This window comes from Danio rerio, chromosome 4 (genome assembly GCF_049306965.1).
Source record: "Danio rerio strain Tuebingen ecotype United States chromosome 4, GRCz12tu, whole genome shotgun sequence".
NCBI lineage: Eukaryota > Metazoa > Chordata > Actinopteri > Cypriniformes > Danionidae > Danio > Danio rerio.
The window spans coordinates 35000430-35014396 of NC_133179.1; the positions used below are offsets into that span (position 1 = coordinate 35000430).

The 13967-nt window shown below is 30.7% G+C and overlaps 1 protein-coding gene, 1 long non-coding RNA gene and 2 other non-coding genes across 4 annotated transcripts in view; 2 read left to right on the plus strand and 2 right to left on the minus strand.

The window, feature by feature from the left end:
* The window catches only part of LOC137491231 (uncharacterized), a 498327-nt gene that overhangs the window by 404348 nt on the left and 80012 nt on the right, over positions 1–13967 (plus strand). The window lies entirely within an intron of this gene.
* Positions 8140–8880, minus strand: LOC141381715 (uncharacterized). The gene is made up of 3 exons (XR_012402343.1): positions 8846–8880; positions 8610–8713; positions 8140–8229 (listed from the first exon to the last, which is right to left on the minus strand). It is a non-coding gene; the product is annotated as an uncharacterized lncRNA (long non-coding RNA).
* On the plus strand, positions 10259–10332 carry trnat-ugu (transfer RNA threonine (anticodon UGU)). Its single transcript has one exon. It is a non-coding gene; the product is annotated as a tRNA-Thr (tRNA).
* trnap-agg (transfer RNA proline (anticodon AGG)) lies at positions 13151–13222 on the minus strand. Its single transcript has one exon. It is a non-coding gene; the product is annotated as a tRNA-Pro (tRNA).

Sequence of the window (13967 nt, forward strand, 5' to 3'; positions counted from 1 at the left end):
CCATGATGACAGTATATAATATTGGGTCATACTTTACAATAAGGTTTCATTAGATAATGTATTTACTAACATGAACTAATTATGAACAATGCTTGTACAACATTTTTAATCATAGTTCAACATGTACTAATGCTTTATTAAAATAATATTTAATGCTTAGTTGATGGACTGTGAGTTGGCATGGATGACTGTAACACGAACAAATACTGTATTAAGTATATTGTTCATTGCTTGTTTATGGTAGTAAATGCTTTGACATTAACTAATACAAACTTATTGTAAAGTGTCACCCTTTGAGGTAACACTTTAGAGTAATAGTTCATTAGTTAATATTAGTTAATGCATTTACTGACATGACTTAGAAGTTTAATACATTAATTATTTTTTTATGTTTAAGTTAAATAACGTTAGTTCATTAATGCACTGTGCATTAAGTAATGTCAACAAGCACAACTTTGGATTTTAATAATGCATTAATGTTGAACTGTAATTAATAAATGCTGCACAAGATTGGTGACACTTATTGTTAGTAAATTGATTAACTAAAGGACTATTATACTGAAGTGCTACCATATTCAGATTGAGAAAGTAAAGGCTTAACTAGCTTAACACTGTTTGTTCTGTAGCCAATAGAAAAACATAAATAATAAAACAAATAAAACTTTCTTCAGAAGATAATATACTATCGTAAGTACTGTGAACATGTCCTTGCTCCATTACCTTAAATAAATATTTCACAGGAGGGCCCTCAACTGTAGTTCATGTTGCAACAGTATGAATAAATGTTAATAAGTGACATTCATTATGTGATATACCTTGTCTTTCAGAGGAGCTGAGTGGTTTCTTCGGCAGACCGCCTTTGTCCTCAACTGCTAAAGAAGGACAAAAAAAAAAAAAAAAAACACAAGATAGGCAAAAGTCAGTGTCAAAGCAGCAAGAAGACAATCTCATCAGCACAGTGTTTTGATGTTGTGTTTCATTGATTATGCTATGGTACATAAACAATTAAAGACAATAATAAAGGGTTATACACACTGCAAATTTTAGATTGTAGATTTAACTACCTTAGAGTTCAAATTAACACTCCCTCAGTGTTTATATGGGAACCACTATAAAAGTGTTAAAATAACACTTTTGAAAGTGTTAAAAATTTTTACCACTCAGAGAGTGTTAATTAGCAAACTCTTATTGTGTAAAATATATGTAAAATGTATATCAAAATACTGGCAGCAGTAGCCAAAACCAAAGATGAAATCAACTGAGAATAAAACTTTTAATAAAATAATAATTATTAAAAAAATAAACAAATTACAAAATAAAATTTATTTTTATTTTCAACATCTTTAAAACAACTCATGACATTAAACAACTCATCATGGAGCTTCACTTATTACTGAGCTTTGGCTTTAATTCTGTCATGTGAACAAAAGCTCTTTATGAAATTTCTGTTGTTCATTTGAAGTCACCATGATGGAGGACAGAGTCTGCTTTAGTAGGGCTCTTCAACTTCTTGCTATAAAATGTTTTATTTATTTGGATGCTATAATTATTAGTGCTAATCACACTATTCTTACATGTAGCATGAAAATTCAAAAGAAAATGTAAGAGTCAGTCTGAAGAGATTAACTTTGATATCAAAGCCATCTTCTCCTGCTTGTTTTCTAATTCAGTGTCATATTAGTTATGTGTGTGAAATAAATAAAATACATAAATGAAACCACTGAAGCTTTAACAATTAATGACTTTAAAAGCATGATTTACAATGTGAATGTTTGATCTATGGCAGCACTTAAAAACACACAGACATCAACAATTAGTCTTTGAATCTCAATAATGGTGACAAACAAAAAAATAAAAATCAATTAAAAAAACTACTGAAATATTACCTCCTAAACACAACACAAAATAAATAAAAAGAAAGAGATTGTAACAACATAAAGCTGCATAATTTATTTATGATGCAATGCATGCTGGGAGCTTTGTACTATGCTGGCACCCAGCATGAAATATGCAGCTTTTTTCTTTTTAGCAACCATGGTTGAGGTTCATATCCTGATTCTTGATGTCTGTGTGTCATAAAGATCGGCTGGAGCTTTAGTGTATGACGCTTTATATAACTCTACAATTTTAACACTTCACTCTGAATTACCACAACACTTAAAATTTGAACACCAATGAATTTGCTGTGCACCTTGTGCTTCAAAAGCATTGAGGGTTTTTCACAAGTAGTGCATCATCTGCTCATCCACCGTCACCTCTAGAACCCGATGAGCTGGAGCTGGCCGCCACTGCAGGAAGAGGCCTGTCCTTTGGGGGTTTCTGTGAGTTACAAGTTGTAGTTTGCATGAAATGTTGCCAGCATGATATATATTTTTAATATAGTAATTTAAAAAATGAAATAAAGCCTATCTTTGCTGAGAATGTACTGTTGGAACCGCTTCAGTGTCACGAAAAATCTCGAGAAATGGAAAAACCTCAAAAAATAAAAAAAATGAAAAAATCTTGAAAGATCAAGAAAAATCACGAAAAATGATAAAATCTTGAAAAAGCACAAAAAATCTTTAAAAATCACGAAAAATAAAAAATAATAAAAAATTCAAAAAAATTAAAATTTTTGAAAAATCACAAAAATGAAAATTTTTTTGAAAAATCACAAAAAATGAAAATTTTGTGAAAAATCGGAAAAAATCACAAAAAATTAAAATGTTTTGAAAAATCTCAAAAAATGAAATTTTTTTGAAAAAACGCAAAAAATGAAAATTTTTTGAAAATCGCAAAAAATCACAAAAATTTTAAATTTTTTGAAAAATCACAAAAAATAAAAATTTTTTGAAAAATCACAAAATATTAAACTTTTTTGAAAAATCACTAAAAATCACAAAAAATGATTTTTTTTTGGAAAATCACTAAAAATGAAAAGTTTCTGAAAAATAACAAAAAATCGAAATTTTTTGAAAAATAAAAAATGAAAATTTTTGGATAAATAACAAAAAATGAAATTTTTTTGAAAAATCACAAAAAATGAAAATTTTTTGAAAAAACACAAAAAATGAATTTTTCGAAAAATAACAAAAAATCTAATTTTTTTGAAAATTAACAAAAAAATTGAAAATTTTTTGAAAAAACGCAAAAAATGAAAATTTTTTGAAAATTGCAAAAAATCACAAAAATGTAAATTTTTTTGAAAAATCGCAAAAAAATCACAAAAAATGAACATTTTTTGAAAAATCGCAAAAAATGAAAAATTTTTGAAATCGCAAAAAACTTAAATTTTTTGAAAAATTGCAAAAAATTAAAATTTTTTGAAAACAAGCAAAAAATTAAAATTTTTTGAAAATCGCAAAAAAAAAACGCAAAAAATTAAAATTTTTTGAAAATCGCAAAATCACAAAAATTTTAATTTTTTTGAAAAATCGCAAAAAATCACAAAAAATGAAAATTTTTTGAAAAATCACAAAAAATGAAATTTTTTTGAAAAATCGCAAAAAATTAATTTTTTTTGAAAAATTGCAAAAAATTAAAATTTTTGGAAAACACGCAAAAAATTAAAATTTTTTGAAAATCACAAAAAATCACAAAAATGAAAAATTTTTTGAAAAATCACAAAAAATGAAAATTTTTTGAAAAATCGCAAAAAATTTAACTTTTTTGAAAAATCACTAAAAATGACAAAAAATATTTTTTTTTTGAAAAATCACAAAAAATGAAAATTTTTTGAAAAATCACAAAAAATCGAAATTTTTTGAAAAATCACAAAAAATGAACATTTTTTGAAAAATAACAAAAAATGAACATTTTTGGATAAATAACAAAAAATCACAAAAAAATGAATTTTTTTTTAAAAATTGCAAAAAATCACAAAAAATGAATTTTTTTTTAAAAATCACTAAAAATCACAAAAAATGAAATTTTTTTGAAAAATAACAAAAAATCTAAATTTTTTGAAAAATAACAAAAAAATGAAAAATTTTTGAAAAATCACAAAAATCAAAATTTTTGAAAAATCACAAAAAATGAAAATTTTTTGAAAAATAACAAAAAATAGACATTTTTTGAAAAATAACAAAAAATGAAAATTTTTGGATAAATAACAAAAAATCACATAAAAATGAAATTTTTTTGAAAAATTGCAAAAAATCACAAAAATGATTTTTTTTTAAAAATCACAAAAAATCACAAAAAATGAAAATTTTTTGAAAAATAACAAAAAATTGAAATTTTTTGAAAAAAAACAAAAAATGAAAATTTTATGAAAAATCACAAAAAATCGAAATTTTTTGAAAAATCACAAAAAAATAAACATTTTTTGAAAAATAACAAAAAACGAACATTTTTGGATAAATAACAAAAAATCACAAAAAATGAATTTTTTTTGAAAAATTGCAAAAAATCACAAAAAATGATTTTTTTTTGAAAAATCACTAAAAATCACAAAAAAATGAAAATTTTTTGAAAAATCACAAAAAATGAAAATTTTTTGAAAAATCACAAAAAATGCAAATTTTTTGAAAAATCACAAAAAATGCATTTTTTTAAAAAAAACGCAATCACAAAAAATGAATTTTTTGAAAAATAACAAAAAATCTATTTTTTTTAAAAAATAACAAAAAATGCAAATTTTTGAAAAATCACAAAAAAAGCTAATTTTTTGAAAAATCACAAAAAATGAAATTTTTTTGAAAAATCAAAAAATCGCAAAAAAATGAATTCTTTTTAAAAATCTCAAAAAAAGAAATTTTTTGAAAAATCGCAAAAAATGAATTTTTTTTGAAAAATCACTAAAAATCACAAAAAATTAAAATTTTTTGAAAAAATAACAAAAAATCGTAATGTTTTGAAAAATAACAAAAAATGAAAATTTTTGGATGAATAACAAAAAATAACAAAAAATGACATTTTTTTGAAAAATCGCAAAAAATCGAAATTTTTTTAAAAATCACAAAAAATGAAATTGTTTTGAAAAATTGCAAAAAATGAAATTTTTTTGAAAAATCACCAAAAATGAACATTTTTTTTAAAAAATAAAAAATGAAAATTTTTGGAAAAATAACAAAAAATCACAAAAAATGATATTTTTTTAAAAATCGCAAAAAATGACAAAAATTCGAAATTTTTTGAAAAATAAAAAAATGAAATTTTTTTGAAAAATCACTAAAAAATCACAAAAAATGTAAAATTTTTGAAAAATCACAAAAAATGAAAACTTTGAAAAATCAATAAAAATCACAAAAAAACAAATTTTTTGAAAAATCAAAAAATGAAAAAATTTTGAAAAATCACTAAAAATAACTAAAAATCACAAAAAATTAAAAATCACTAAAAATCACAAAAAATGAACATTTTTTGAAAAATAACAAAAAATCCCCAAAAATTTAAAATCACTAAAAATCACAAAAAAATGAAAAATTTTTGAAAAATCACAAAAATGAAAAATTTTTGAAAAATCACTAAAAATCACAAAAAATTAAAAATCTCTAAAAATCGCAAAAAATAACAAAAAATGAATTTTTTTAAAAATAACAAAAAATCGATTTTTTTTAAAAAATAACAAAAAAATGAAAATTTTTTGAAAAATCACAAAAAATCGAAATTTTTTGAAAAATCACAAAAAATGCACATTTTTCGAAAAAACGCAAAAAATGCTATCTTTTTTAAAAATAACAAAAAAAGAACATTTTTTGAAAAATCACTAAAAATCACAAAAAAATTAAATTTTTTGAAAAAATCACAAAAAAGAAAACTGAAAAATCACTAAAAATCACAAAAAACTAATTTTTTTGAAAAATCACAAAAAATTAAAAAAATTTTAAAAATCACTAAAAATCACAAAAAATTAAAAATCACTAAAAATCACAAAAAAAATTAATTTTTTGAAAATTCACAAAAAATGAAATTTTTTTGAAAAATCACCAAAAATGATTTTTTTTGAAAAATAACAAAAAATTTAAATTTTTTGAAAAAAAAAAATTGAAATTTTTAAAAAAATTAAAACTGAAAATTTTTGGATAAATAACAAAAAATCACAAAAAATGAAATTTTTTTGAAAAATCGCAAAAAATCACAAAAAATGAATTTTTTGAAAAATAACAAAAAATCGAATTTTTTTGAAAAATAAAAAAAATGAAAAATTTTTGAAAAATCACAAAAAATCTAAATTTTTTGAAAAATCACAAAAAATCGACATTTTTTTGAAAAATCACCAAAAATTAAAAATTTTTGAAAAATCACAAAAAATGAACATTTTTTGAAAAATCACAAAAAATGAATTATTTTAAAAAAAATAACAAAAAATCAAAATTTTTTGAAAAATAACAAAAAATCAAAATTTTTTGAAAAATAACAAAAAATCACAAAAAATGAAAAATTTTTGAAAAATCGCAAAAAATCACAAAAATGAATTATTTTGAAAAATAACAAAAAATCGAAATTTTTTGAAAAATAAAAAATTGAAAATTTTTCGAAAAATCACAAAAATGAATTTTTTTGAAAAATAACAAAAAATCGAAATTTTTTGAAAAATAACAAAAAAATGAAAATTTTTTGAAAAATCAAAAAATGAAATTTTTTTGAAAAATAACAAAAAAAATGAAAATTTTTTGAAAAATCACAAAAAATGAAAAAATTTTTAAAAATCACAAAAAAATCGAAATTTTTTGAAAAATCACAAAAAATGAAATTTTTTTGAAAAATCACAAAAAATGAAATTATTTTGAAAAATCACAAAGAATCGCAAAAAAATAAAAAAAAATTTGAAAAAATCACAAAAAATGAAATTTTTTTTGAAAAATCACCAAAATGAAAATTTTTTGAAAAATCGCAAAAAATGAAAGTGAGAGCAGATAAGAGGGAGCAAAGCCAGAGATTGCTTTGTAGGCAAACATCAGAGCTTTGAATTTGATGCGAGCAGAAACTGGCAGCCAGTGCAAACGGGTAAGTAGCGGAGTGACGTGCTCTTTTCAATTCATTAAAGACCACTCATGCTGCTGCGTTCTGGAGTAGCTGAAGGGGCGTGTTGCTTCGCATGAAAATTAGTTTCAAATTCAGTCGGTCGGTGAATAAATGAATATAATGAATGAGAACACACAGGCATGTGCGTATAGACATACAATGTAATGTTGTACAGTAACGTGTCAATTGTTTGTTTCAGTTGTCTTTATTTGAATGGTTTCGTGAGGATGTGATGGTGTGCTTTATCTGGCTGATTCCCGCTGAAGTGGGCGGGTTGTGTGACGTTTGATTCGGGGGATGTTATGGGGCGGGGTTTGCGTGACGTGCTGCGAGCTACTAGCCGAACAGTGGAAACGCAACATGATTTCGGCCTCACTGCTTAACCTCCTGGGCAATTGCCCCGGCTCGTCCTGGCTCGCAGTGGTCTCAGCTCACAGCCTAGAAGTCCAATGCACTATCCATTGCACCACAGAGCTCCTGCCTCTAGCACTGTTGCACAGAAAGCAATTTTTGGTACTCTCTGGCCCATAAAAGCACAGCTCACTGCAGATAAGGTAGTGCTGGGATTCATACATAGGATCTTCTGTTTACTAGACAGGTGTTTTGACCAACTAAGCCACAAAACCAGACAGGGGGTTATTGTTTAATCAAAAAAAGAAACGGTAAAAACGGTAGCACTGCATGTTTGAATGTCTAGACTTAAAAAGTTTAAAGTCCAATTGGTTACGCATCACCATACCATGCTATATAATGCCATCGTCCAAAACCCTCTTAATATTACAATATTAAAATAGTTTTATTATTCAATATATAATCAAGGTTTCCCTTCTTAAATCAATTAACTTCTCTCTATAAAGCTTCAAAAATTGCAACAAATGAACACTCCAATGAAACAATGTACAAATAAAATAAAAATGAAAATAAAACATTCACTTAAAACATTTCAAAATGTCCCAAAAGTCCAGTACAGGTGATGAACACTCAAAAAGATTCTTTTGCAAAACAACTAGGTTGCACATTCAGTTCCAGAGATCCAGGATGTTGCACTTGTGAGTGTGTTGTAAATTTACACTCCTACCATGACGCTGAATAGGTTTTACTTTGTATCTTTCCAACAGGTGTATCCAAAAAATCCACTTAATGGGAGGCTCGCCAGTCCAACTCCACAATTAGACACGCACCGATGGAAGTTGAGACAATCCAAATCCAGAAAAGAGTTCACACTTCAATTAATTTGAATGCAGAGCAGATCACATTCAGCAACTGACTTCAATAGAACATCTCACCGATGAAAAACCAGAAGAAGATGCACAAGCAAACAAACAAAGGGGAGAAAAAAAACCATTAGCATTTTACAGTGTATGCATTATCTCAGCTTAACACATTTGTAAATAAACAGCAACAATAAATGACCATGTATATGCTTCTCTCTGCTGAATTTCTGTGTTTTTCCTATTTCTCTCTCCTATTTGGCATTTTCTTTTTACAAATGACAGCATTTTACTCTCTCACTTAAACTTTACACAATCACTTGTATAATACTGTGTATAATACTGTGTTTTTACTGAACCAAACAAATGGTTAATTAATGAAACACATTTTTGACACTAGTTTAAATCATGTTATAATGAAAACAATAATAAAAAAAATCACGAACTCACCAAGGAAATCATTCAAAATCAAAGCGAAAAACCAGGAAAACTCCAGGTGGCACTCGTGTGCAGATTTCACTCACAGATACAAGTCTTGTTTTTTTCTCTCAATCCTTCATTAAAAATATATGATAGAAATCATTTCAGCATCTTATTAATGGTTAATTTTTACAGTTAATACACATTTAAAACATTAAAAGATATAAATCTAATAGTTTTCTACTGTTATTAATATAACAACTTACATCTCTGCATTCCCTTGCGAACACTGAATCACCATAGCAATGGTAAACACAAGCTAACAGACAGAGATTTGTTATTGTTTGTAAAGCTGATCTGCTGCTATAGTCTAAGGCACGATGATGTTCTTCTAAAGCACTATTCCCTTGAATGCTGTATAATACTCTATTATGAATTATTTATATAAATACATAATTTTAATATATAATATTTAATCGAGTATTCTGCCAATGTTTTTTTTTTCATATTTATAAGGGTGTTTCTATTTGCTCTATTGCTGTGTACTACCCACTAGTAACCTGGGTTACAATTGACTATATATAAATCAGTTGACATTATTAAGGCATGTATTGGGTAAAATTGCTACTTTTTACTGTCATTCATTGTGTTTTGGTCATTATCAATGCACTGTCACTTTAATTGAGCGTGAGCAGCGCGTCAAAAATAGACCCGGCGTCGAAACTATCGCTGCACTGCTGCTTCAGCGACGCTCACGCCTCGCTCTGACGCACTGCTACTGTGTGCATTGTGAAAGCTCTAATCTGTTAACATGGACGCCGAAAAAATACGCTCTGCTCACGCGCTGCTGGCGCTTGCGGTGTGAAACAGCCGTTAGTCTTAACACTAAAAGAAAAAACCTCTGGATACGATACTTCCAAATGCAGTTTCATCTAAGACAGTGCGGGTGAAGCAAAATTTACTATGCTTTCTACTCAGTTACTTTGCACATGCATAAAGAGGCTCTTGTATGACAAATCCAAAATGCGTGATCTTAACAATAGATGGCAGTCACTTTTGCCCTAAACCACAGGTTGCCTTCGAGTCATTCCTCAAGTCCACTCGGCCCTACACCGTTTTCTAATCTCCCTTATTTAAAACAGCTCAATTAAGTCATCGGCTTTATTGTAGAGTACCCCTAGTATCTGAGCCTGCACTGCGCAATGAAAGAAAAAAGCAAAACGGGATGGACAGATGCCTGAAATGTTGGAAACGCACCACACCTTAAGTCAGTGAAGAAAAAGGGCAAAGCTTGCAACTCTTGTGGGACTCGAACCCAAAACCTTTAAATGACTCGGCTCACAGCCAAGAAGTCCAATGCGCTTTCCATTATCTTAGATTAAATGATTTCCATTTTCCGAGCTGAAAGTGGGTTTGGATGTAATGTAACTGGAGGTTCCAAAAAACACTTAACACATGATAAAGGATAGATTAAATAAAAAAAATTAATGCATTTTTTGCTTTGATCTTGAACAGAGGCCAGGTTACCGGTCAAGTTTGAGACATGATCATCCAGACTCTAAAAGACCACATCCATCTGGTCAGCATTTTCTGCATCCTGACATGCTGTTTTTTGTTGTGTATTTTTTTCTTCTTCGATTTTTGTTATCGGGCAAATGTCTCTTACAATTAATTTTTGTGGTGCTGTGGCTTAGCTGGTCAAAGTGCCTGTCGTGTAAACAGGAGATCCTGGGCTCAAATCCCAGCAGCGCCTTAGTTCAGGTTGGTGCGTGTGCTTTTTTCATAGAGCTTAATGAAATAAATTATAAAACTGTATAGCTTTGAGGCATAATGGATAGTGCGACAAATTGAATTACATTTGAGAGCTCATCTGATTCACAACTAGTTTACTGCACACCCATGTTTTTTAGTTGTTTATCTCCCTCTCCATAATCTCCATTCCTCAAACCTATTGAGGATTTTTTTCCTGCCTGTAGATGAAAAGTGTATGACCGAAATCCAAACACACCTATACCCCTTCTCCAAGCTATAGCAGTTGATGCTTTTCATGGCTGGATTTGTCATGCAAGGTTACATTTCCCCCACTGCTTGGCCACACCAAAACAGAAAAGAGAATGCAGTATAGCTGTTTTTTTATTTATTTATTTATGTATTTTCTGTAACTGTATTTAGTAAACACTTCTGTTGATGGTATATGTAGACCACATTTTCTGCAACTTTGTGTTGGTTGGGATCAACACTTTGTACGCTGTTTTTGTGGGGAAAATACAGTAAAATATATTCGGTATTTGTTTGTTTTGTATAAAAACAATTTTCAGAAAAATTTTACAATGCACTTCTGTAGGTCTATGTACTGTCTGTAGTAAGTGTAACACTGAACTGAAAAAGGCTAACAGAAAGTCATTATGATGAATAGAGAAGAAGTCGTCATAGTGTTTTACATTAAGCACATTAGTGTTTAACTTATCTTATGAATGTCTGTTAATGTGATGGCTTGTGTGTGTCATTTGAAAACAAAATACCATTTTGAGAAGAAATCACATTGTTTTGAACGTATAGTTTCATTTTGCAGAAGAATTGAAGAGTTTTGCCCAATGTGTGTGTGTTTTGGGATTTGTGTGTAGAGTTCTGACAATATGAAACATGCTTTCAGAAATTGTGTGTAAACAACTGGAAAAAACTGGAAACAAACTCTTTGGTTGTCATTTTAAGACCTCCAGGAACAGGTTTGGTGACCCCTGGCTTAAAAGCATAGTTCACTCAGAAAGCAACTTTACAGGGCAACACTATCTGCTGACGAACTGGCATTCTCAGAAAAAAGGCCTCTTACAAAACACCCTTACAAAAAACGCCCTTACAAAACAGCAGACAACTGTAAGGGCTCAACCGAAATTTGAATCTGGGATTTATCATGGCATGAACGAGAATCATACTCCTAGAGAACCATGCCACTATGCAAAGGAATGTTTTATGTGCCGACAATATCTGCTGACAAACTGGAATTCTTCGAAAAACGTTTTTTATGAAAGCCATATTGCCCTGTTAAACAACAGAGAAACTGCAAGGACTCATCCGGGATTTGAACCCGGGACCTCTCATACCCAAAGTGAGAATCATACCCCTAGACCAACTAGCCATAAAAGCTTGCATATTTCACAAGACATCAGAAGCAACAGATGGTCAGAAGTCCTTATCTAACAAACATTGAAGCAGGGCTTTTGCTTCTTTTGAACCCGGAACTTCTGCAATGGTTCGTCCAGGCTTTGAAAACGGGACCTCTCTCACCTTATGCGAGAATCAAGCCCGTAGACCAACGAGCAACTGCAAAACAGCCACTTTACATGGCAACACTATCTGCTGACAAACCGGCATTCTCAGAAAAAAGGCCTCTGTGTAAGCCACAACGCCCATACAAAACAAAAGACAACTGTAAGGGTTCAACTGAAATTGGAACCCAGGATTTCTCATGGCATGAACGAGAATCATACTCCTAGACCAGCAAGCCACTATGCAAGAAATATTTTATGTGGCGACACTATCTGCTGACAAATTGGAATTCTTTGAAAGACGTTTTTACGAAAGACATAATGCCCTGTAAAACACAGTACACTTGCAAGGGCTCATCCGGTAATTGAACCCGGGTCCTCTCTCAACCGAAGCAAGAATCATACCCATAGACCAATGAGCCACTAAATTGAGACAATTTCACAAGACGTCAGATAGTCAGAAATCTTTCTCTAACGAATCAAGGGCACCCTAAGTGAGAGTCAAACCCCTAGACCGCCGAGCCACTGCAAAACAGCAACTTTATATGGCAACACTATCTGCTGACAAACTGGCATTCTCAGAAAAAAAGGCCTCTGTGTAAGCCACAACGACCTTACAAAACAGCAGACAGCTGTAAGGGCTCAACCGAAATTTGAATCTGGGATTTCTCATTGCATGAACGAAAATCATACGCCTAGACCAGCAAGCCACTATGCAAAGGAATGTTTTATGTGGCGACACTATCTGCTGACAAACTGGAATTCTTCGAAAGACATTTTAATGAAAGACATAGTGCCCTGTAAAACACATGACACCTGCAAGGGCTCGTCTGGGATTTGAACCCGGGACCTCTCACACCCGAAGCAAGAATCATACCCCTAGACCAACGAGCCACTAAATTGAGGGAATTTCACATGGCCTCAGAAGCATCAGATAGTCAGAAAACTTTCTCTAACAAATCAAGGGCACCCTAAGCGAGAATCATACCCCTAGACCAACGAGCCACTGCAAAACAGTAACTTTATATGGCAACACTATCTGCTGACGAACTGGCATCCTCAAAAAAAAGGCCTCTGTGTAAGCCACAATGCCCTTACAAAACAGCAGACAACTGTAAGGGCTCAACCGAAATTTGAATCTGGGATTTCTCACGGCATGAACGAAAAGCATACTCCTAGACAACCAAACCACTATGGAAAGGAATGTTTTATGTGCCGACACTATCTGCTGACAAACTGGAATTCTTCGAAAATTGTTTTTTTATGAAAGCCATAATGCCCAGTAAAACAACAGAATAAAAGCAAGGGCTCGTCCGGGATTTGAACCCGGGACCTCTCGCACCCTAAGCGAGAATCATACCCCTAGACCAACAAGCCACAAAAGCTTGAATATTTCACAAGACATCAGAAGAAACAGATGGTCAGAAATCCTTATCTTACAAACATTGAAGCAGGGCTTTTGCTTCATTTGGACCCGGGACTTCTGCAATGGTTCGTCCAGGCTTTGAAAACAGGACCTCTCGCACCTTATGCGAGAATCAAGCCCGTAGACCAACGAGCAACTGCAAAACAGCCACTTTACATGGCAACACTATCTGCTGACAAACCGGCATTCTCAGAAAAAAGGCCTCTGTGTAAGCCACAACGCCCATACAAAACAAAAGACAACTGTAAGGGTTCAACTGAAATTTGAACCTAGGATTTCTCATGGCATGAACGAGAATCATACTCCTAGACAAGCAAGCCACTATGCAAGAAATATTTTATGTGGCGACACTATCTGCTGACAAATTGGAATTCTTTGAAAGACGTTTTTACGAAAGACATAATGCCCTGTAAAACACAGTACACCTACAAGGGCTCATCCGTGTATTGAACCCGGGTCCTCTCGCAACCGAAGCGAGAATCATACCCATAGACCAATGAGCCACTAAATCGAGACAACTTCACAAGGCGTCAGATAGTCAGAAATCTTTCTCTAACGAATCAAGGGCACCTTAAGTGAGAGTCATACCCCTAGACCACCGAGCCACTGCAAAACAGCAACTTTATATGGCAACACTATCTGCTGACAAACTGGCTTTCTCAGAAAAAAGGCCTCTGTGTAAGCCACAACGACCTT